The sequence below is a fragment of the Pelophylax lessonae genome (genome assembly GCF_965119305.1).
Source record: "Pelophylax lessonae genome assembly, chromosome: 1".
In the NCBI taxonomy this organism is placed as follows: Eukaryota; Metazoa; Chordata; class Amphibia; order Anura; family Ranidae; genus Pelophylax; species Pelophylax lessonae.
Genome location: NC_138768.1, coordinates 301,487,399 through 301,512,841, shown reverse-complemented (window position 1 = coordinate 301,512,841; position 25,443 = coordinate 301,487,399).

Here is a 25,443-nt window from a genome sequence, read left to right as displayed (position 1 = left end):
ATTTGAATGTATACAAGGGTGTCATTGGCTGAATCTATTTGGGTAACTTATGTCATGTGACTGTACATCTGGAACCGATTGGCTGATGTGGTGTAGCCATCACTTTCTGTCGTTGTTCTTTTGTTGCCCTATAAACAAACAAAGCCCATTGTTCAACACAGGACAAACTTGGAAGCTTCCAAACTGAAACAGCCTGTGTGTGTGTCTGTATCTCTGGGGATGGTGAGCGCGCTCCATTGCCTTATACAAAAAAGCTGAGAACTGTGCTTTTTAGCACAACGGGATTAATTGCGCTTGGCATTTATTAATATCCAAAAGTGCACTTATTAGTACAGCTGAGTTATTTGTGCAAAAAGCGTATATTAATTTCCACAACAAAAAAATGGATTTTTGTAAAATCTTACCGTAAAATCCTTTTCTCTTAAGCTCATTGACAGACGTAGTCCTCCTTGATTAATATCAACTCAGGTTATACTGCCCTCTACAGGAGTAGGACTAGACAGGAAAGAAAACGTTCTGGCCACACCCTAAGGGCAGTCCCAGAGGGTATATCCCCTCACTTCCTGCTACAGCAAATCAGTTATGTCACAAAGCAGTGTTTAGAGAATTTAACCCAAACCAACTCAAAAACAGAGGGGCGGGTACTACGTCTGTCAATGAGCTTAAGAGAAAAGGATTTTACGGTAAGATTTTACAAAAATCAATTTTTCTCTGTCGCTCATTGACAGACGTAGTCCTCCTTGATTAATATCAACTCGGGACGTCCCAAAGCAGTGCCACAAATGAGGGGTGGGAAAATGGAAATCAAAATCCAATCTAGAAGGCCCAACCGGTGCCAACTAGAAGTTTTAAAGGCTCATCAATCAAAAGATGAGACTCAACTGAAATTCCAACGGAAAAAAACCCTCGAGGTAGACCACCGGTCTCCTCAAATTGCGGCCTGCAAAACCTTGCGGCCAAATGAGGCATCCGCCGATGCCATCCCATCCACTTTATAAAATTTTGTAAAGGTATGCACCGACGACCAGGTAGCCGCCTTGCACACCTGGACCACTGACGCCTGATGGCGGTAGGCGCAGGAAGTACTGAGCGCTTGAGTGGAGTGCTCCTTAACAGGGAACGGAGGATTCCGACCCTTAATAGAATAAGCCTGTACCACCGTCTGTCTAATCTATTTGGAGATAGTCGCGGCAGATGCAGGCAACCCCTTTCTGGGGCCATCCGTGATCACAAAAAGTGAATCCGTTTTATGGAATGATTCCGTAGTCTTCAGGTATACCCTGATTGCCCGAACTACATCCAAGGAATGCAACGCAAACTCCCGAGGATGATTGGGCTTCGGACACAAGGAAGGTAGCACAATATCTTCATTCAGATGAAAGTCTGAAACCACCTTAGGAAGGAAGGATGGATTCGGACGAAGAACTACCTTATCCCTATGAATCCCCAGATATGGGGAATGGCATGATAATGCAGCCAGTTCTGACACCCTGCGTGCAGAAGTAATAGCCACCAAGAAGGCCACCTTCTGGGATGAAAATCTGGATGAAATTCCGCACCAAGGAATGAGTAGCCAAAGGCTTCTGAAAGAAGATTGCTAATGCTGAAACCTGACCCTTGATAGTGCTCAAGGATAGTTTCTGCTCAACCCCCTTTTGCAGAAAAGCCAAGATTCGGGTCACCGAATAGGTACGTGGGGGAAATCCCAAAGATTCACACCACGCGATATAAGTCTTCCATGTGCGATAATAGACTTTGCTGGAAGTCGCTTTCCTTGCTTTAATTAGAGTAGGAATAACTGAAGCTGACAACCCTCTGTCCTTCAGTACCTGGGTCTCAATAGCCAGGCCATTAAAACCAGCGACTGTAAAGCACGATGGAAGATCGGTCCTTGAGACCGCAGATCCTCCCTGAGAGGAAGTCTCCAAGGAGCGTCCGCGACTAGCCTGTCCAAGTTGGCGTACCCGGCTTGACGAGGCTAGCCCGGAATTACCAGGATAACTGGCGTTCCCTCCACCTCTATCCTGCGGAGAAATCTCAGCAGTAACTTGAGAGGGGGGGAAGACATACAGTAGCTGATACTGCCCCTACGGGGCGCTCAACGCGTCTGCTGCGTCCGCTAGAGGATCGCAGGCGCGCGCCCTGTTGAACCAACCTGCCAACAGATCCATATCCGGGTGCCCCAATGAAGGGACAGCTGGCGAAATACCTCTGGATGAAGAGACTATTCCTCTTGATCCAGAATCTGATGGCTGAAATAATCTGCCTGTCCACTGCCGTGATAAATATCGCGGAGAGAACTGGAACAACTGTTCCCCCAATAAGAATGTTGGCCACTTCTATGGCCGCCAGGGCACTCTTGGTGCCCCTTGGTGATCGACATAAGTCATGATCGTGGCATAGTCCAATTGGATCCGAACCGGGCTGCCCTGGAGCTGCTCGGTCCAGTAAATCAGACAAAATCTGATCGCTCTCAGTTCCAACACATTTATCGGTAACCTGGAATTTATCAGAAGAAATTACTTCCCCTGGCTGAGCATCGGAGACCGAAGCCACCAGACCAGCCTCCCTGGTCCGCTCGCTCAATCGGATCCGATTGTCCAGGGAATCGGGATTCCGATTCCATATGAGAAGAATCTCCTCTTTGGAGAATTCGGGTATGAGACTGGGCAAACGGTGCTGCCTCTAAGGAGGCGACCATCAGTCCCAGCCAGTTGACGGACAGCAACATCCGAATCATTGACTGAATCTTCTGGAGTTTCTCCGCATGGAGAAACACTCTTGCCAAGGATGTATCCAAAATTAGGCCAAGATAGTTCAGTCTCCTGGTGGGAACCAGGGATGATCTTTGGGAAAAGCAACGAAAATGCTAATGTCCTGCGAAGATGGGGATATGAAGATAGGCATCCTAAATGTCTATGGACGCCAGGAAATCCCCCTGATGCAGGGAGGCTGTATGGATGGACTCCATCTCTTCCAAGACCAGAATTGGACGCACCTAGCCCCTTTTTCCTGGGCATTGTGAACAAGTTCGATTAGAACTCCTCCAAGGAATGGGAACTACCACTGCTTGTTGCATCAAGCTGCCCTCCGCAAAGCTTTTTAAGCGACCCGGGGATGTCGAATATTGGAAGGGAAGAATCGCACCGGTGGAAGTGATCGAAACTCGATCTTGTATCCCGACCATATGACCTTGCGAACCCCTTTATCCGGGATTCTGGAAAGCCCTGGATCCGGAAACCGGTGAAGACGTCCCCCCACCCTAGAGATGGGTGGGGCCCATTCTGTCAATCCAACGGGATAACAGTGGCTTTATTTAGTCTGGAAATCGATGAGTCTACTATTGGTGGTACCGTCCATATTTGTAATGAGGGATTCCTCAAAATGATAGCGCCTAGCAATGCGTTTGGAAATAGCAGGGGCTCGTTTACGGACGACTCCATTTGGGCAAGGGAAACCCTTCACCATTTTGGTAGGCTTGCTAGTACCAAAAAAGGAATATCAGTCTCCGCTACCTCTGCCAGTGTAACCTCAAGATTTAAGGTTTCCCGGACAGACACAACTAGTGCTTCCACCAACACTTCTTGTGCTATGGCGGAGGCAGAAGCGTCCTCCTCACTGTCTGAGGAGACCGTACCTGAGACAACAACCCCAGAAAAGGGGCTGCAATGACCAGCTCAGAATCCGTATCTGAAGTATCAGATGACATCGGGGTAGGCGGGGGTCGCTCTTCTTGACCCCTGTCCCTGATAGGCTACCTCCACCCGGGATACCAAAGACTCCAAAACTGCTGATAATGCATCATCACAAGTGGGGTACTGGAGGGTCCTGTGGCCACCCCGAGGGGATCAGGTGGGGATACATGTGTTGCAGGGTTCATGTAACAAGACACTTGCCAGCAAACACAAAAAAATTAATTGCAAGAAAAAAACATTTTTTTTTTTTTTTTTTTTTTACTTAGTCCCCCAGCGCAATAGCGCCCCTCAGTCTACCTGCTTGGACCCCTCAGAAAGAGAGAGAGAGAGACCCCAAGGCTCACCTGATGCACAGAAGTTTCTTATCAAGTTGCTTCCAGCACTGTCTGTTACAGACAGGAAGTCTTTGGCTTGCTTTCCCTGGGCCAAGGAGGCGGCTCCGCCCCTTTACACGCCTTCCGGCGCCTCCCAATTACTCCACGAGGTGTTTGGTCACCTCAAACATGGCCGCCCCCATGCTGGAGACACGAGGCTACGCCAATATGGCGGCCTAGTGCGATCTGCAGGAAAATGGCGGCGGCCTGTGTAGGATAGCGGCGGCTTGCAAACTAGCAGTGGCCTGCGGGAGGTGTACATTCGGCCTGTGCGGCCTGCGGGAGTGCCTCGGCCTGTGGGAGGTGTCCTCGGCCTGCGGGAGGCTGTGCGGCCTGTGGAAGTGACCGGCTTTCTGGAGGGATGGCGATCTGTGGCTGCAGTAACTCAGGCATAGGCATCGGCCTGTATACACACTATGACAGGTAGGATACCTCTATACCTCAATAGTAAATGCCTTTTAGTAGTCTGCCACTGACTTCAGTCACTCTTACAGTCATATAGTGACTTTAGATAGTCAGCTCCCAAACCAAGCCTCCTGGTTTCTATTCACAAAATCACACTCAAATTGGGGGATCTGTGACCTGTTATAGGATAGAGGGGAGACCCAGAAACTGAGCGTCCGATCATCCCAGAGAGGGGATGGTCGGACACCAACAAACCCGACAGGGGGATAGGGGGAACATTCTACTCACCATACCGGAACCAGGCGGGCGCCAACTCCTGACAGAACCCCTCTCCACCGGGGTGGGGGGGCTGTTGACCAATACGGACGCCGTGACTCTGCTGGTCATTGGCGTCCAGGCGAGACATTTAACTCGCAGGGTCAGTCCCCGTCCAGCGGGACTATGTCGCGGACGACCCAGCGCGGAGCTATGGCCTGCACGCGCTTGTAGGCTGAACTGGGGTGACCACTGAATCTCTTGCTTGAAGATCTCACAGGAACACTGGAGAAAAAAAAGCTGTTAAAAAAGTATTTCTAAAAAAATCCTGCCAGGACCGAAGATCCTAGCAAGGAATCTAGGTCCTTACTCCTAACTAGACAGAAAAAAACTGATTTGCTGTAGCAGGAAGTGAGAGGATATACCCTCTGGGACTGCCCCTAGGGTGTGGCCAGAACGTTTTCTTTCCTGTCTAGTCCTACTCCTGTAGAGGGCAGTATAACCCGAGTTGATATTAATCAAGGAGGACTACGTCTGTCAATGAGCGACAGAGAAATAACTATATCCCTCCCTAACATGTGAGGCCGCTGGATGTGCGGTATAAACTGTATGTAGCTAAAGCTACATACAGCATACCGCACTAAGTTCCAGGTTTGAGCATACACCTGTCTCATAACGGGAACACAATAGAGTTTGTCTGATCAGTGCTAAGCCATTCACAGAAAGCAATGTATTCTAGCAATTATTACAAAGCTTCCTCTGATTGGCTGGGTTAGAGAGGTAGGCTGATGATGTCACAACCTCTAACTCAGCCTCAGCTACATACAATTTATGCAGCACATCTAGCGGCCTCACATAGTTAGTGAGGCACATAGTTAGTTTGGGCCAGGGCTTTTTTTCTCAGAGAACAGGTGCAGGAACCCTTTTTGGGTCACCACTTTTCTCTGCCCCCTACGCACCTCCGAGCACCAGTCCTTGGTTCCACCCCCTACCTACCTCCCAGTACTGCCCCCTATTAGGGAATACAGAAGTACATATCATTTTGTGGTGCTAAGTAATTTGTATGGAATTTGGAAATTATAACAAGAAAAGCAGTACAATAGATCCATTACAGCTAGTAACAATAAATCCCTCTGCCAGCACAACAATAGATTCCCCTAACAAAATCCCCCCCCCTCCCCAGCAACAATAGACTCCCAGCAGCAATTACAGATCTTCCCACAGCCAGCATCACTAGACTCTCCGGCAGCCAGCAACAGTAGACCCCTCCTTCAACGGTAGATCTTTCCCAGAAACGACTGACCACTCAGCAATATAAGACCCACCCCCGGCAACAGTAGGCCCCCCCAGCAACAATAGACCCCCCTGAAAAAATAGATCCCCTCCAGCTAGAACAGATCCTCCAGCAGCCAGCATCAATAGACCCCACAGCACACCCCAGCACCCCTTACTATTACATCCATCCAGTGCTGGAAGTGCCAGAACTGCATTCCCCCAAGTCCCTGCTGAAAAAAGCCTAGGTTTGGGCCAGCTTGGCCCAGATGAAGTATGTAAAGTGTAACAAAAGCTGGAGTTCAGCTTTAAATATGGTGGCTGCATTTGTTTTAATTTTTTCCCAAGCTAAGAACATTTTCAGCAATTACAGAAAATACCCTTGATCAGAAACTCCGTATCCTTACTACCTCCTGTGAGCTGAAAAAGACAGCAAAAACACTATTATCCTGCAATCATGGCTCCTTTTTATAGATAACAGTGAAGAAAGGAGCGTTACCACAAAAGAACAGAGGTGTGATGATCAGAGGATTACCAGATAAAAATAAAGAAAAAAATAAATAAATGCAGGCACATAATTATCTAAGAACTAGTATGCTGCAATATATTCAGTTTTTTTTTTTAGACTATAGATAAATTTTAAGTAGTTACATTACTTCACACAAAGCAAATGTAATGTCATTCAAGTAATAGTTATCAGGAATAACCACAGCATCTAACTCCTGCCACAAAAAAGTTTCTGCTTAAACAGAATTGTTTATTCAAGATTGCTATCTCATTTTTTTTTTCTTTTTACAGAAAATGTTTTAACACATTATAAAGCAAACCTTCAGGCAACAATTAAAACTCAGACCAGACCAAACTGTGCTGGCGCAGGTTAGTGGCCACCAAACACACCTTGTCTGAGTTTGGGTCAGCTCCACCGCACCTACGCAGCTTTCAAATTGGGGCAAGCAGCTGAGTCCGTATAGCCACTGCATTCCCATTGAAATGAATAGGGTGCCTTCAAATTACATGCCATTCTCCCCTCAGTCTCCTCAAGCTGTTTCAGAGGTTGTTCAACTCCAGGCTTCTTCACACATTTTTTTGGGAATGCAGAAAAATCTCATATATTTGGCACCAGCTTGAAAAATTTGCTTCCACTATTTTTGGTATTCCTATAACTCTCAACTCATCTAATTGCCTATTATTGACTACTAAAACAAGCCTATTTATCCCTCATATGAGACTAAAGCCTCGTACATCAGATTATTGAACGATCTTTCGTCCGTTTTTTGTTGCATGCTAGTCTCATGTGGAAAGTGAAGAGGTTATTTTCATACGAAAATTCCCGTACAACAGAATTCAACTTCAGAAGTGATGTCACATGTTGAATTGTTTTGGTTGGTTGTTTGGTTGAATTGTTTTCTTCTTTCGTTTCTGAGCATGCCTAGTCTTGCTCTTACAATTTTTTTCAGATGAAAACTCTACTACTTCAACGAAAATCGTACGTTGTGTTGATGTATGATAAAAATTTTATAGCCTGCACGTCCAGTTTTTGTCGTTCGAACATTCGTAATCGGCTGTCGAAAGCAGTGTACTAACAATCTGAAAATCGGCAAATCGTTCGTTGGACGAAATTTTACTTCCGATTTTTGTATCGTGTGTACGGGCCTTAAAGCTGCATACACACTATACAATTATCTTTAGATTTTTTTCCTTTAGATTTACCAAAACCATATAATATGAGGTCAGCCCTAAACACTTTCAATTTATATGCAATCAGGCAGGCCCTTGCACTAACATAGTTGAAGGTAAATCTAAAGGAAATCTGCCAACAAAAGTTGTATGGTGTGTATCCAGCTTTATTCATACAATAAGTGTAGCCATACAATGGTTGATAGCAGTACACTGGAAGCCACCTTTATTTTCTTCTTCCCAACTTAAACCAAGAATTAACACAATCTGCCTTATGGAAAAAAATGTACTCTTTAAACCCCACTCATTTCTACAACAATAAATGGGATCTCTGGTTTAACCATGCTAAAATTCTATTTCAACCAATTAATAATTAAAACTAGAAATAATAACTAAATTTTAATTATTTATCCTACTACAATACCTTAACCACTTTACCGCTGCTCACTGATCTGCTACTGCGGCAAAGTGGTTCGTTATCGTTTGGCGACGTAGACCTACGTCACCAGACATTCCCCTCTCGCGCCACCGGAGGCTCGCTCCCGCTGTGTTCAGTCACAGCGGGAGTCGGGCCAGGGGAGGGGGTGATCACCGCCGCTCTTCCCCGATCGTCGGGGAATCGAGTGTGGAGATCCGCCCGCCTGTGTAAACAAAGCGGGAAAATCTCCTAAGTGACATGCAGGGTCAGATTGCAGGGTTCAGCATAGCTGAACCTGCGATCTGTCCCTGTGTCACTCAGTCACCTCCCCCCCACACACGTCAGTAAGCACCAGGTCTACATTAACCCCTCCCTCTCCAATAAAAATTAACCTCTTCCCTGCCAGTGTCATTTTTACAGTAATAGTGCATATGTATAGCACTGATTACTGCAGTAATGTCACTGGTACCCCCAAAAGTGTCAAAAATGTCAGTCAAGGGTCCAATCTGTCCGCCGCAATGTCGCAGTCCCGCAAAAAAAATCGCAGATCGCTGCCATTACTCGTTAAAACACCAAAAATTACAGAAATCTTTCCCTTAGCTAGTAAACGCAATAACTTTTGCGCAAACCAATCAAAATACGCTTATTGCTATTTTTTTTACCAAAAATATGTAGGAGAAAACAAATTGGCTTAAAATGATAAAAAATTTAGATTTTTACATTTTTTTTGGGGGGGGGGGGGAATTTCATATAAAAAATGTGAAAAATAGTTATTTTTTAAAAATTATCGCTCTTTTTTTGTTTATAGCACAAAAAGTAAAAATCGCACAGGTGATCAAATACCACCAAAAGAAAGCTCTGATTGTGGGAAAAAAAAGGACGTAAATTTTGTTTGGGTACAGCGTCGCACGACCGCCCAATTGTCCGTTAAATTCACGCAGTGCCGAATCGCAAAAAGTGGCCCAGACGTAAGACAGCAAAATCCTCCGGTAGTAAAGTGGTTAAAATACTGTACATGTATAGGTTCAGGAAAGCTAAATGAAAAATAATGAATACAGTCTATTGATATACCAAAGAACTTTTCGTATTTGACTATCATACACTGTGATTTTTTATATCAGTTAATATTTTTTTGTCTTTTGTACCGAGGGAATGCTACCTTTTTATACCATGTTTACTAATGTACATTCTTCACTTGTACCACCAATTTATCCTGAATAAAAAAGTTTGTAATCAAAAAAGGAAATGAATGGGCTGCCTGCATGTAGCACCCGGTGGCTCCAGGTGGTTAAAGACACAGCCCACTCATGGACTATAAGTGTAAGTGCCTATGTGAATTAGGCCTAACTCCGACAGCTGCATTAAAAGAAGATTTTTGATGGACTTAAAGCGGAGTTCAACCCAAAAGTGGAACATCTGCTTTAACCACTTAAGCCCCGGAAGATTTTACCCCCATTCCGACCAGGGGGTATTTTGCGATTCGGCACTGTGTGACTTTAACGGACAATTGCGCGGTCGTGCGAAGCTGTACCTAAACGAATTTGGCGTCCTTTTTTTCCCACAAACAGAGCTTTCTTTTGGTGGTATTTGATCACCTGTGCGATTTTTTGATCACGCGCTATAAACAAAAAAAGAGCGTCAATTTTGCAAAAATAACAATATTTTTCACATTTTTTTATATGAAATTCCCCCCCAAAAAAATGTAAAAATCTAAATTTTTTAACATTTTCGGCCAATTTGTTTTATGCTACCTATGTTTGGTAAAAAAAAAAATCGCAAAAAGCGTATTTTGATTGGTTTGCGCAAAAGTTATCGCGTTTACTAACAAAGGGAAAGATTTTTGTCATTTTTGTTGTTTTTTTTTTTAACGCGTAATGGCGGCGATCTGCGATTTTTTTTTTGCGGTACTGCGACATTGCGGCGGACAAATCGGACCCTTGACTGACATTTTTGGGGTTACCAGTGACATTTCATATGCTATATATATGCACTGTTACTGTAAAAATACACTGGTAGTGAAGGGGTTAACTTTATTTGGGAGGGAGGGGCTGTGTGTGTCCCTAGGGGCGTGCTTTCTACTGTGATTGGCTGTGGCTTCAGCTGTAAGGACACTGATCAACGGATCTACATACTAGATCCGTGTGATCAGTGTCTTTACAGCAAGGAGAATGACAGGTGGCTTGTTTATACAAGCTGCCTGACATTCTCCCTCTCCCCCGCCGATCGCCAAGTGGCCGGCTAAAAATTGGCTTGGCTAAGAAGTGGGCAAGTGGTTAAAAGGAAAAAAAAATGTTCTATGTTTTAATGTATATGGAATTTATTTAGCCAGCTTTAATTGGGCTGCCCGCTAAGCTAGAAAAATGTGGAGTTGACAGAGTTACTTCTGACAGTCCTGACAATGGATTCTTACAGGACAAACATTAGAAATCAGGAAAGGTTTTCATACTTGTCTAGTTGCATTGAACCTGAACCATCTGAACATGCCTGGGCTTCTCTGTAGTAACAGCTGCCCTGCTGCCCACATGCCATGAGCTAACACACCCAATATTTTCTATGGTCGAGCACGATTAACATATCAGAATACACTATAATTAGTTTGCATTAAATGTTTCTACTTATACTAAGGAAATTGATTATGAATGGCCAGAATATGTTTTTTTTTTATTAATGTATCCTATGCAATTACACCAAATTAAAAAAAAAATTGGCAAAATTATTATTCCATATTTTGCTGCTTGTGGCAACATTGTATTTCACATTTCCTGAAATTCTGTCACAAGCTGTTTACTACATGATGATTGTCACATACCCTCAAATGCTGGTCACCATAATGTGCCCAGCTGAGACATGACTTTTTCTTGTGTTTTTTTCTGCAAACAAATGAGAAAAAGCTGGTGACCAGAACTAAGGTGTGTACATAGTTATCAAAAGACAATCTGTGCACTTTGGGACAGTTCTTGTTCAAGATGTCTTTTGTTTGCCTCTATATAGGAATAGCACTCATAAAATACACAACATAGTGATATATCTACAACATTTTATTTAACAGTAAAGTTACCATGTTTTACTCTGTTTAAAGCTAACTAAAGTATATAACTAAGAGATCTGATGCAAAGTAAATTAAGCATTTGTGAAAAAACACGTTATACTTACCTGCTCTGTATAATGGTTTTGCACAGAGCAGCCCCAATGCTCCTCTTTTGGGGTCCCTCATGGGAGCTCTTGAATCCTGCTGTTCTCTGAGTGCCCCCATAGCAAGCCACTGGCTAGGGGGGAATTCATGTGCACTCAATACTATGCTGGGCTGTGTGCATCTATTGACACACACAGCACAGCTCAGCCCCGTCCCCCACTTCAAGAGGTAGTCACCTGAAATGGTCTTCCAACAGTCTTGAAGGAGTTCCCAGAGATGTTTTGCACTTGTTGGCCCTTTTGCCTTCACTCTGCGGTCCAGCTCACCCCAAACCATCTCGATTGGGTTCAGGTCCGGTGACTGTGGAGGCCAGGTCATCTGGCGCAGCACCCCATCACTCTCCTTCTTGGTCAAATAGCCCTTACACAGCCTGGAGGTGTGTTTGGGGTCATTGTACTGTTGAAAAATAAATGATGGTCCAACTAAACGCAAACCGGATGGAATAGCATGCCGCTGCAAGATGCTGTGGTAGCCATGCTGGTTCAGTATGCCTTCAATTTTGAATAAATCCCCAACAGTGTCACCAGCAATGCACCCCACACCATCACACTTCCTCCTCAATGCTTCACGGTGGGAATCAAGCATGTAGAGTCCATCCATTCACCTTTTCTGCGTCGCACAAAGACACGGTGATTGGAACCAAAAATCTCAAATTTGGACTCATCAGACCAAAGCACAGATTTCCACTGGTCTAATGTCCATTCCTTGTGTTCTTTAGCCCAAACAAGTCTCTTCTGCTTGTTGCCTTTCATTAGCAGTGGTTTCATAGCAGATATTCTACCATGAAGGCCTGATTCACACAGTCTCCTCTTAACATTTGTTCTAGAGATGTGTCTGCTGCTAGAACTCCGTGTGCCATTGACCTGGTCTCTAATCTGAGCTGCTGTTAACCTGCGATTTCTGAGGCTGGTGACTCGGATTAATTTATCCTCCGCAGCAGAGGTGACTCTTGGTCTTCCTTTCCTGGGGCGGTCCACATGTGAGCCAGTTTCTTTGTAGCGCTTGATGGTTTTTGTGACTGCACTTGGGGACACTTTCAAAGTTTTCCCAATTTTTCGGACTGACTGACCTTCATTTCTTAAAGTAATGATGGCCACTCGTTTTCCTGTACTTATAATTTGTATTACGGCAAGAAAAAAGCAGTTAACAGTCTATTCAGTAGGACTATCAGCTGTGTATCCACCTGACTTCTGCACAATACGACTGATGGTCCCAACTCCATTTATAAGGCAAGAAATCACACTTATTAATCCTGACAGGGCACACCTGTGAAGTGAAAACCATTTCAGGTGACTACCTCTTGAAGCGTGACTCTACAATTTTCATAGTCATGAAAATAAAGAAAACTCTTTGAGAAGGTGTGTCCAAACTTTTGGTCTGTACTGTATATATACAGTGCCTTGCGAAAGTATTCGGCCCCCTTGAACTTTGCAACCTTTTGCCACATTTCAGGCTTAAAACAAAGATATAAAACTGTAATTTTTTGTGAAGAATCAACAAGTGGGACACAATCATGAAGTGGAACGAAATGTATTGGATATTTCAAACTTTGTTAACAAATAAAAAACTGAAAAATTGGGCGTGCAAAAATATTCAGCCCCTTTACTTTCAGTGCAGCAAACTTTCTCCAGAAGTTCAGTGAGGATCTCTGAATGATCCAATGTTGTCCTAAATGACTAATGATGATAAATAGAATACACCTGTGTGTAATCAAGTCTCCGTATAAATGCACCTGCACTGTGATAGTCTCAGAGGTCCATTTAAAGCGCAGACAGCATCATGAAGAACAAATCTGGCCTTTATGGAAGAGTGGCAAGAAGAAAGCCATTTCTTAAAGATATCCATAAAAAGTGTTTAAAGTTTGCCACAAGCCACCTGGGAGACACACCAAACATGTGGAAGAAGGTGCTCTGGTCAGATGAAACCAAAATCAAACTTTTTTTGCAACAATGCAAAACGTTATGTTTGGCGTAAAAGCAACACAGCTCATCACCCTGAACACACCATCCCCACTGTCAAACATGGTGGTGGCAGCATCATGGTTTGGGCCTGCTTTTCTTCAGCAGGGACAGGAAAGATGGTTAAAATTGATGGGAAGAGGGATGGAGCCAAATACAGGACCATTCTGGAAGAAAACCTGATGGAGTCTGCAAAAGACCTGAGACTGGGACGGAGATTTGTCTTCCAACGAGACAATGATCCAATACATAAAGCACGGACCCCCCGCGCGTGTGACCAGCGGACCCGATGTCCGCCGGTCACTCGGCGATCGGCGGGGGAGAGGGAGAATGTCAGGCAGCTTGTGTAAACAAGCCACCTGTCATTCTCCTCGCTGTAAAGACACTGATCACACGGATCTAGTATGTAGATCCATTGATCAGTGTCCTTACAGCTCAAGCCACAGCCAATCACAGTAGAAAGCACGCCCCTAGGGATACACACAGCCCCTCCCTCCCAAATAAAGTTAACCCCTTCACTACCAGTGTATTTTTACAGTAACAGTGCATATATATAGCACTGATTACTGTAGAAATGTCACTGGTAACCCCAAAAGTGTCACAAATGTCAGTCAAGGGTCCGATCTGTCCGCCCCAATGTCGCAGTACCGCAAAAAAAAAAAAATCGCAGATCGCCGCCATTACGCGTTAAAAAAAAACAACAAAAATGACAAAAATCTTTCCCTTTGTTAGTAAACGCGATAACTTTTGCGCAAACCAATCAAAATACGCTTTTTGCGATTTTTTTTACCAAACATAGGTAGCATAAAACAAATTGGCCGAAAATGTTAAAAAATTTTGATTTTTACATTTTTTTGGGGGGAAATTTCATATAAAAAAATGTGAAAAATATTGCTATTTGTGCAAAATTGACGCTCTTTTTTTGTTTATAGCGCGTGATCAAAAAATCGCACACGTGATCAAATACCACCAAAAGAAAGCTCTGTTTGTGGGAAAAAAAGGACGCCAAATTTGTTTAGGTACAGCGTCGCACAACGGCGCAATTGTTCGTTAAAGTCACGCAGTGCCGAATCGCAAAATACCCCCTGGTCGGAATGGGGGTAAAATCTTCCGGGGCTTAAGTGGTTAAGGGGGCTGAAAAATTTTGCACGCTCAATTTTTCAGTTTTTTATTTGTTAAAAAAGTTTGAAATATCCAATAAATATTGTTCCACTTCATGATTGTGTCCCACTTGTTGATTCTTCACAAAAAATTACAGTTTTATATCTTTATGTTTGATGCCTGAAATGTGGCAAAAGGTCGCAAAGTTTAAGGGGACCGAATACATTCGCAAGGCACTGTATACTATAGCTTGTAGACTCTATGGGGGGGTTAAAAGATGCTGCATGACTTTTTAGGCATTCATCCCTCTAGTTAGTCCATTGCACTAATGATACAGTTATCCAAGAAACAAAATCATGCTGCAGCTCCAGGCTGGAATGTACTACAGAGGGAGGTCTCATTAAGACATATAGGGGAATCAGAAAATAAAGATCTATATTCCTTTCCCACCATTAGGATATGATGATCAGTGATGCTGGCTATGGCCAGCGGCACTTATCATTTGGCAAAAACCCATCAGTTGTTGTACACAAGTCGATCAATAGATCAGCCTGCCCATACATGGATCAAAATTCATCTGGTCCCTGCTAGAGTGTCCTAATTTCAATCCATGTATGGCCTTTTAAGGAATGGAGCAAATCAACTGCATCTGAAATGATCACTTTGTTTACTTTCTCCAGAAATGTATTATTTTAGGCATCTGATCTGTTGAAAGATCAAACTAATGTGTGCATGGCCAGTATAAAACAATGATACTGTGGACAAATTGTTTGGTAGCCTTGCACAATTAAAATAAAATCCACCATTTTGTCTGAAATAACATAAAAAAAACTGACATCCATTTTTTTTTTCATACTTAATAAAAATCACTATTTGCTTTAGGATCAACAGCATATTTTAAACAAAACAAATGAAAATGGCATAGACAATTATTTTGTTTCACAGGGACAAATTGCATGAAAAGTTGCACCCTGTTGCCGGCAATGGCACTGTTCATATTGGTGCAACCGCAACTTTGGGGTGCCGCATTGATTTGAGAAAGTAGTTCCTACACTACTTTTGGCGATTTCGAGTGCAACTTGCATAGACATGCCGCACAGATGTTTTCCAAGTCGAATTTGAAGTTACATTGACATGCGGCTTTGAAATCGTGCGATTTCAGATGAAGTTGCATAATTTCAAAGCCCCATTCAATGTGAACGAGGGCTTAGCCCCCAGTCACACTTGAGTATTTTCTTGCTTTCTTCCTGCTTGTTTCCCTACACCAGACTATGGAGAATACTATTCTTTCTAATTACAGTTGTATTACGCCTGTAAAGCGTCTGAAAAAAATGCTTCAAAACCACGAGTATTACACTTTGCTTAGGTGTGAATGGCGGCTTAAAGGAAATCACTGCACACCAATGAATATGTAGTTCGCAAGGAGACTTCTGCTCCTGCCAACAGGTAGTTTGGCCCACTCCTCCCAAGCAAACTGTTTCAGCTTTCCCAGGTTGTAAGGGTGCTTTCTCCATACCAAAGAAAATGAATAGGCTATTGTGCTGACTAGACCCAAACTGTAATTTATTGGAGCACATACAGTGCCTTGCGAAAGTATTCGGCCCCCTTGAACTTTGCGACCTTTTGCCACATTTCAGGCTTCAAACATAAAGATATAAAACCCACATCTCACCACATAACCTTGGATGGCCACGGTATGACGTCACACGTTACGCCCAGTGATTGGGCTCTCTCAGTAGGCCTATACTATACAATAGAAATTACATAAATCTTTCCCTTAGTTAGTAAACACAATAACTTTTTCCAAAACCAATCAAGATACGCTTATTGCGATTTTTTTTTTTACCAAAAATATGTAGCAGAAAACAAATTGGCCTAAAATGTTAAAAAAATTAGATTTTTACATTTTTTTGGGGGAATTTCATATAAAAAATGTGAAAAATAGTTATTTTTTTGAAAATTGACGCTCTTTTTTTGTTTATAGCGCAAAAAATAAAAATTGCACAGGTGATCAAATATCACCAAAAGAAAGCTCTGTTTGTGGGAAAAAAAGGACATCCAATTTGTTTAGGTACAGCATCGCACGACCGCGCAATTGTCCGTTAAAGTCACGCAGTGCCGAATCGCAAAATAGGCCCTGGTCAGGAAGGGGGGAAAATCTTCCGGGGCTTGAGTGGTTAACTAATCTTCAGGCCTAATTAAATATTAAAATAGTAGCAAAAGGGTTAAAAGTGCTAGTGCAGGTCAATTTCACAAATGTAAGTGAAAACGGTGCTTAAAAACAATTCTAAAGAAGTCATTAGATTTGTAAGGGTTAGCCTTGCAATTATACCTGTGTGTTTTATAGCAACAGTGTCTCTAAACTGAATGTTTAAACAAGGTCTCCTGGATTAAATGAGAACCTGCCCAGCACAGTATTTGTTCATTGCCGGTTCGAATGAACATCTGGTGTGTTATGTACATTACCGACATTAAAATAATTCTGTGAAAATGTTTAACTAATATTTATGCTCAGTGGCGTTTAAAATCTTTCTCTGACAAAGTGAAGTGATATCGTAAAGTCTTCTTTCATTATAGAAGTTGCTCTAATCAACAGCCTTTTCCCTGTTATCAGATACGAAAGAAAAAGCATTGACTAGATCAGTTATGAATATTCAGGAAAAACAAGAATTTTGATTTACTTGAAAATTCCTTTTTTTTGGTGTACACCCCAGAACACGTTAATTCTTAGACCATTGGGTTATGCTCCACCTCTAAAGGATAAATGATAAATAGCAAAACTTGACTCAGCCCTGTATAACCTTACTGACTCCCAGCATTGCCTCTAAGTAAAACAAGGGGAGGGACTTGTATTCTGTGATCTATTCCAAGAAAGGTGTAGCCCTCTTTTGGGGGTGGAGGGTATGAGAAATGGCCTTCCCCAAACAGAATTTTGCGCCAAACCTGTAGGTAAATGAGATAGCCAGAACCTTCGCTAAACGGAAGGATGGGATTGATAATAAAGTTGGCAGTGCCTTCACCCAGGACATAACCTCTATACAGAGGGAATTTCCTGCATTGGAAATAAACCAGTAATGGAATCAAAATAAATGGAAGCAGAAGAACTACTGCAACCAGAAGTTAACATTAACAATAAGCATATACAGTAGATGCACACCAGTATAGCCAAAATATAAGCTTTATATAAGGGCCTGATAGGGTCCTGATGTAAATGTGCAGATATACTCAGGTAAACACCGTATATAGTTATTTATAGAGATACCTCCAGATGAATGTTGCAAAAAAGTCCCATTGCAGGGGTCCCTGAGGATGATGCGTCATCTGTCTTTGTGTCGCAGATGTGAAGACAAGAGCTTCAGTGATGAGGAGGCCCTCCAGCCATTACCCAACCAGCCTGGAACGCAGTTCTCGTTATCTAGCAATAATCATCTCTTTTGATCTAGTATTAGAATAGACAAGCCATGTAGCTGAGACCATCTCTCTCACTCAACTTCCAGAGTCAGGAAGTGACATACATATTTATACATGTGATACAAGCCACTGACAGTAGAGGACAGCAGATGCCTACAAAGGGATTTTACAAGTCCAGTAGTAGTACAGTAGTAATCCCTTAATTATACATTACAGAAAACAGGAGAATTTATTTTTAAACTATTGGAACATCCAAAACATCCAAAAATTGATGGGCAACACCACAAAACCAGACCAACCAGAACAAGCCTTTTAAAAGGAATAAAGAGGAAAAAAATAGAAAGTTCTACAGTTCCTCCTGGAGGATATTCTGACCAATATCCACCTGGTAAAATTTTGCAAGCATGTGCAGAAGACCAGGTGGCGACTTTTACCGACCCGAGAAACCAAGGCTTGATGCTAGAATGTCCTCAAAGCACTAAAACTTCTGGTGAAGTAAGCCTTCACCAGGAAGGGTGAAACTCCAGCTTGTAGCCTCTGGCCACAATGTTTTGAACCCAGATATCTTCATAAATCTGGAAAGGGCACCAGACATGGAGGCACCCCTTCCTCCAGGATTCTTGCTTGTCTTCTTAGCAGTCTTGAGGTTACAGGATTTCTGTATTACAGTCTTCTGCTTAAAGTGATTGTAAATTTTAGTGATTCTATGCATTAAGATAAAAAAAACCTGTGTGTAGCAGCCCCCCAATACTTACCTGAGCCCATCTCTAGCCAGCAATTTCCTCTCCTCCTCATTGGCTGAGACAACAGTGGAGCACCATTGACTCCCATTGCTGTCAAATTCAGTGAACCAATGAGGAGAGAGAGGGGTGGGGCCTAGCCGAGCCTCCGTGTCTGAATGGACACAGGGAGCGGTTGCTCAGGTGCCCCTATAGCAAGCTGCATGCTGTGGGGGCACTCCAAAGGAGGGATGGGCCAGGGGCACCGAAGAGGGACCCGAGAAGAGAAGGACCTGGGCTGCTCTGTGCAAAACCACTTCAAAGGGCAGTTAAGTATAACATGTTTTTTATTTTTAAGTGAAAAAAAAACAAGAGATTTTACAATTACTTTAACACAGACGAAGATGGCTTTTGTTCCACGGGTTTCTGCTGCTTCTTCAGCACTGCCAAGGTGACCCCTTGTGGTGCCAGCTGACCACTCTGGTGGGAAAAATGGATTTTTGTAAAATCTTACCGTAAAATCTTACCGTAAAATCCTTTTCTCTTAGCTCATTGACAGACGTAGTCCTCGGTGATACACCACCTTCGGGTTATGTTGCCTCCACAGGAGCAGGACTAGACAGGAAATTAAAAAGCTCTGGCCACACCCTAGGGGCAGTCCCAGAGGGTATATCCTCTCTCTCTCTGCCTCAGCAAATCAGTTATGTGAAAAAGCAGTCTTTAGAGATTTTAACCCAACCCAACTCAAAAACAGAGGGGCGGGGACTACGTCTGTCAATGAGCTAAGAGAAAAGGATTTTACGGTAAGATTTTACAAAAATCCATTTTTCTCTAGCGCTCATTGACAGACGTAGTCCTCGGTGATACACCACCTTCGGGACGTCCCAGAGCAGTATCACAACTGAGGGGTGGGAAAATGAAATCAAATCCCAATCTAGAAGGCCCAACCGGTGCCAACTAGAAGTTTACAATGCTCATCCTTAATGATGAGACTCAACAAAAGAGAAAAATTTTCTTTTTTTTTTTTTTTTTTTTTCAAACAGAAAAAAACCCTCGAGGTAGACCACCGGTCTCCTCAAATTGCGGCCTGCAAAACCTTGCGGCCAAATGAGGCATCCGCCGATGCCGTCACATCAATTTTATAGAATTTTGTAAAGGTATGTACCGACGACCAGGTGGCCGCCTTACATACCTGGACCACTGACGCCTGATGGCGAAAGGCCCAGGAAGTACTGAGCGCTCGAGTGGAGTGCGCCCTAACAGGGAACGGAGGACTCTGACCCTTAATAAAATAAGCCTGTACCACCGTTTGTCTAATCCATTTGGCAATGGTCGCGGCAGATGCAGGCAAACCCTTTCTGGGGCCATCCGTGATCACAAAAAGTGAATCCGTCTTACGGAAAGATTCCGTAGCTTTCAGGTATACCCTGATTGCCCGAACCACATCTAAGGAATGCAACGCATGTTCCCGATGATGCTTGGGCTGAGGACACAAGGAAGGTAGTACAATATCTTCATTCAGATGAAAATCTGAAACCACCTTAGGAAGAAAAGATGGCTTAGGATGAAGTACTACCTTATCCCTATGAATCACTAGGTATGGGGACTGGCATGATAATGCAGCCAGTTCTGACACCCTGCGAGCAGAAGTAATAGCCACCAAGAAGGCCACCTTCTGGGATAAAGTAAGCAAGGGAATCTCCCTGATGTTTTCAAAGGGAGGTTTCTGTAGAACCGACAAAACCAAATTAAGATCCCAGGGCGGTAAGGGCGCGCGGACTGGAGGAGCCAGGTGCCGCACCCCCTGGATGAAATTCCGCACCAAGGACTTGGTAGCTAAAGGTTTCTGAAAGAAGATTGCTAATGCTGAATCTTGACCCTTGATGGTGCTCAAGGCTAGCTTCTGCTCAACCCCTTGTTGCAAAAAGGCCAATATTCGAGTCACCAAATAGGTACTTGGAGGAAATCCTAAAGATTCGCACCACGCAATATAAGTCTTCCATGTGTGATAATAGACTTTGCTGGAAGTCGCTTTCCTTGCTTTAATAAGGGTAGGAATGACTGAAGTAGACAAACCTCTGTCCTTCAGTACTTGGGTCTCAATGGCCAGGCCATTAAACCCAGCGACTGTAAAACATGATGGTAAATTGGTCCTTGAGACCACAGACACTCCCTGAGACGAAGTTCCCACGGAACGTCTACGACTAGTATGTCCAAGTCGGCCAGGCCGGCTTGACGAGGCCAGCCTAGAATTTCTAGGACCACTGGCGCTGATAGAATCTGAACCAGGCGTCCCTAGAGGTATCTGGCCCCGACCATCCGAGAAAGTCTGGTCGTTTTCTGTTCCCACACATTTATCAGATACCTGATTGTTATCAGGAAGGGTGATCTTTTCTGGTTGAACCTCAGGGACCGAAGTCACCCGACTAGAGGCTACTTGGCCTATCTGGTCAACCAGATCCGATTCCTGTGAGGTATAGGGACTAATCTTAGGAAAAGGTAAAGGAAAAGATCTATTCAGGGAACGGTAACTACCGCTTCCTGTAGTACTTAAATGTTGGAAGGGAAGAATCGCACCGGTAGTAGTGGTTGAAGCTCGATCTAATATCCTGAATACCGGTGAAAACGTCCCCCCACCCTGAAACCGGGTGGGGGCGCACCTTCAGGCTGTGTACTCCTTTGCTTCGGGTTTGGCTGGGTTGGTCCTCTGCTTGTCCGACCAGCCCTTCTTGAACCCTCCTGGAGGAGTCTTGCCTTTCCCGCTAGTACCAGCCGGGCGCCCTTTATGGGCGGTAAAGAAAGGTCCTCGCTTGTTGCGAGGTCCCTTAGCTTTAGCAGCCTGTGGCAAAAACGTGCTCTTGCCCCCAGTGGCATCCTTAATGATTTCATCTAGGTTCGCCCCAAATAGACGATTCCCCTGAAAAGGGAGATTAGTCAAGGTCTTTTTGGAACCTAGGTCAGCTGACCAGCATTTTAACCACAGCACACATCTGAGGATCACCGCTGACATAGATGCATGCCCTAATAAGGGAGTAGTGTCCAAGGCTGCGTCACAGATAAACCGTAGCCCTTGTATGATCTGTTCCATCAAATCAGATGTCTCCTGGGGAATATCTTTTCCCCTAAGGTCTTGGCGTACCATTTTCGCCCATTCCGTAAGTGTCTGGGAAACTAGACCAATAACAATTACTGGTCTAAATGCTGACCCTATCAGAGAGAAGATGGTGCGGGACTCTGCTTCCATCTTTCGATCCACCGGATCCTTAAAGGACGAAGTGTCCTCCACTGGGATAACCGTGGCTTTATTCAGCCTGGAAATAGGTGGATCCACCACTGGTGGTACCGTCCATTTCTTAATGATGGATTCCTCAAACGGATAGCGTCTAGCAATACGCTTGGAAATAGTAAAGGTACGTTTAGAATGCTCCCATTCTCCTTTAATCTGATTACCGAAACATTTGGGTACAGAAAAAACCTTCACTGTTTTTATGGGCTTGTTGGTACCAAAAGGAATCTCTGTTTCAGTTGCCTCTGCCGGTAAAGCCTCAAGTTTTAAGGTTTCCTGCACTGCCACAACTAGTGCGTCCACCAATGCTTCTTCCTGAATTATAGCAGGAGAAGAAGCGTCCTCCTCACTGTCTGAGGGGGCTTTACCTGGGATAACAGCCCTTGCAGAGGAACCTGCAACTGCAGTGACCATCTCTGAATCAGAGTCAGAGGTGTCAGGTAGCATAGGGGTAGGCGGGGGTCGCTTCCTTGACCCCCGTCCCTGACAGGCCGCCTCCACCCGAGCCACCATAGACTCCAAAATTGCTGTAAATGACTCTACACTCTGTGCACCGGCGGGTCCCGTGGCCCCCTCGAGGGAAACAGGTGGGGGAATATGTGTGGCAGGGTCCATGATAATTCCAGTCACTTCCTGGATAATATAATTCAAAAATAAAAAACTTTTTTTTTTTTTTTTTTTTCAGACCCCCAGCGCCACAAAAAGCCCCTTAGTGTTACCTGCTAGGGATCCTTATCGATCGAGAGAGAGAGAGAGATAAACCCCCAGGCTCACCACTTGATGCTCAGAGTTTAACTGCAACAGGTTACAGCGCTGTCTTGACAAACAGGAAGTCTTTTGGCTGGCTGCCCAGGAAGAAAGGAGGCGGCTCCGCCCCTCTGCACGCCTTCCGGCGCCTCCCCTAGCTCCACGAGGTGTTTGGATCACCTCAAACATGGCCGCCCCCATGCTGGAGACACGAGGCTACGCCAAAATGGCGGCACGTGCGATCCAGCAAAAAAAATGGCGGCGGCCTGTACTGAATAGCGGTGTGCTGCAGGGCACACAACACTCTCTCTGCATGGGGATTTGGCGTGGTTGGCGGTACCGGCCCTGGCGGACCGCATGGCCATTCGGGAGGCCTGCTAATAGCTGGAGATTTGATTAGGAAGGCAGTCTACATGTCCGTGGCTACTGACTGGTAGCTTATTCTTATCACCGTAAGATTCCCAGAATGCCACAGATTATAATCTTTTTAACATGTATACAATTAGATTGTTAGCTCCCAAACCAAGCCTCCTGGCTTTTTGCACATAAAATCACACTCAAAGTAGGAGGATCTGTGTCATTTATAGGATAGAGAGGGACTCTATCTTACCATACAGAGAGGGGCCCGCGTTCACCACAAGACCCGTCAGGGGAAAAGGGGGAACATACTACTCACCATACCGGAACCAGGCGGGCACCAACTCCTGACAGTACCCCTCTCCACCGGGGCGGGAGGGCTGTCGACCGATATGGACGCCGTGACTCATGGTCTTTGGCGTTTCAGCGAGACGTTTAACTCGCGGGGTCAGTCCTTTAATGGGACTTTGTCGCGGCCGACCCAGCGCGGAGCTATGGCCTGCACGCGCTCGTAGGCTGAACTGGGGTGACCACCGGATCTCAACATCCAGCCCGTCGCCCAGTTCAGCTTTCTTGCTTGAAGATCTCACAGGAACACTGGAGAAAAAAAAGCTGTCTAAAAAATCCTTTAAAAAAAAAATCTTGCCAGGACCTAAGATCCCAGCAAGGTATCTAGGTCCTTACTCCTAACTAGACAGAAAATAACTGATTTGCTGAGGCAGAGAGAGAGAGGATATACCCTCTGGGACTGCCCCTAGGGTTTGGCCAGAGCTTTTTAATTTCCTGTCTAGTCCTGCTCCTGTGGAGGCAACATAACCCGAAGGTGGTGTATCACCGAGGACTACGTCTGTCAATGAGCGCTAGAGAAAAAACAGTGAACTGTGCCCAAACTCCTCACAGCCCCTGAAGTAGGAACCAGCATACAGGACCCCCAGATAAGGTCAACTTACTTTAAATGCTGCAGAGCCTTAACTGCTCAATCTTCACATCGCTAGGTCAGGCAAACTCCACAGTGTTCAAGAACTGGACTACACCACGGCAGACATCTGCCCTAGACCTGTATAGCACTCCAACAGGTAACATGCAATGCAACTGCCTGCCAAAGAAACCACCTGTTGCTGGACTAGTGCAAGTAGTACTTTACAGACTTTCCCCATTCTTTACACCACAGTCTGGGTACCGTCCCTCCAGGAATAGCAAGACCTGTAGGGATTGATCCAGATAGTTGCAGCTCCTCTGGAGCACTGAGTTTAGCAGTCGAATGCATTAACTTTCTTGTGCATCAAAGGAGAAAACGCTCTCTGCAGAAATAGATGGGTCCAGCACTTACGGGCACTAACAAATAAACTCAGGTTGGAAGTGGAATTATGCAGGACTGAGTCAAGCTTTGCTGTTTGCCAGTGTCTAATCAACTAGAGGTGGTGGTAATGGTTATGGTTAAGAATTATCTCTCTGGTGTAATAGGTTAAAGAAAACAGAATTGACTTCTATTTTGCCTTGCATAGCCAGACCAATAAACTAGCTGCCGCTCACAATCTAAACCCAAAATGGATCTTTTCATCACCTGGAGGTTTGAGCTATAACTGTTTTAAATAACTGTTTTAAAAACCACCAATGTGCAGAAAAGCAAGTCACCTTTCACAAGCCACAAGTATACATAATTCTGCAAATTCAAAGTGTTTATGTGGTGTGTGTGTGTATATTATATATATATATATATATATATATATATATATATACACATACTGTATATATACACACACACACACATACATATATTTGTACAATGCACAATGGCACAGATGTTGCAAGTTTTGAGGGAGCGTGCAAATGGCATGCTGACTGCAGGAATGTCCACCAGACCTGTTGCTCATGAATTGAATGTTCATTTCTCTACAAAAAGCCGTCTCCAAGGCGTTTCAGAGAATTTCGCAGTACATCCAACCAGCCTCACAACCGCAGGCTACATCTAACCACACTAGCCCAGGACCTCCACATCCAGCATCTTCACCTCCAAGATCATCTGAGACCAGCCACCTGGACAGCTGCTGCAACAATCGGTTTGCATAACCAAAGAATTTCTGCACAAACTGTCAGAAACTGTCTCAGGGAAGCTCATCTGCATGCTCGTCGTCCTCTTCGAGTTCTCGACCTGACTGCAGTTCGTCGTCCTAACCGACTTGAGTGGGCAAATGCTCACATTCAATGGCTTCTGGCACTTTGGAGAGTTGTTCTCTTCACGGATGAATCCTGTTTTTCATTGTACAGGTGGCAGACAGCGTGTATGGCATCGTGTGGGTGAGCAGTTTGCTGATGTCAACGTTGTGGATCGAGTGGCCCATGGTGGTGGTGGGGTTATGGTATGGGCAGGCGTATGTTAAGGACAACAAACACAGGTACATTTTTATTGATGGCATTTTGAATGCACAGAGATACTGTGACGAGATCCTGAGGCCCATTGTTGTGCCATTCCACGACCATCACCTCATGTTGCAGCATGATAATGCACGGCCCCATGATGCAAGGATCTGTACACAATTCCTGGAAGCTGAAAACATCCCAGTTCTTGCATGGC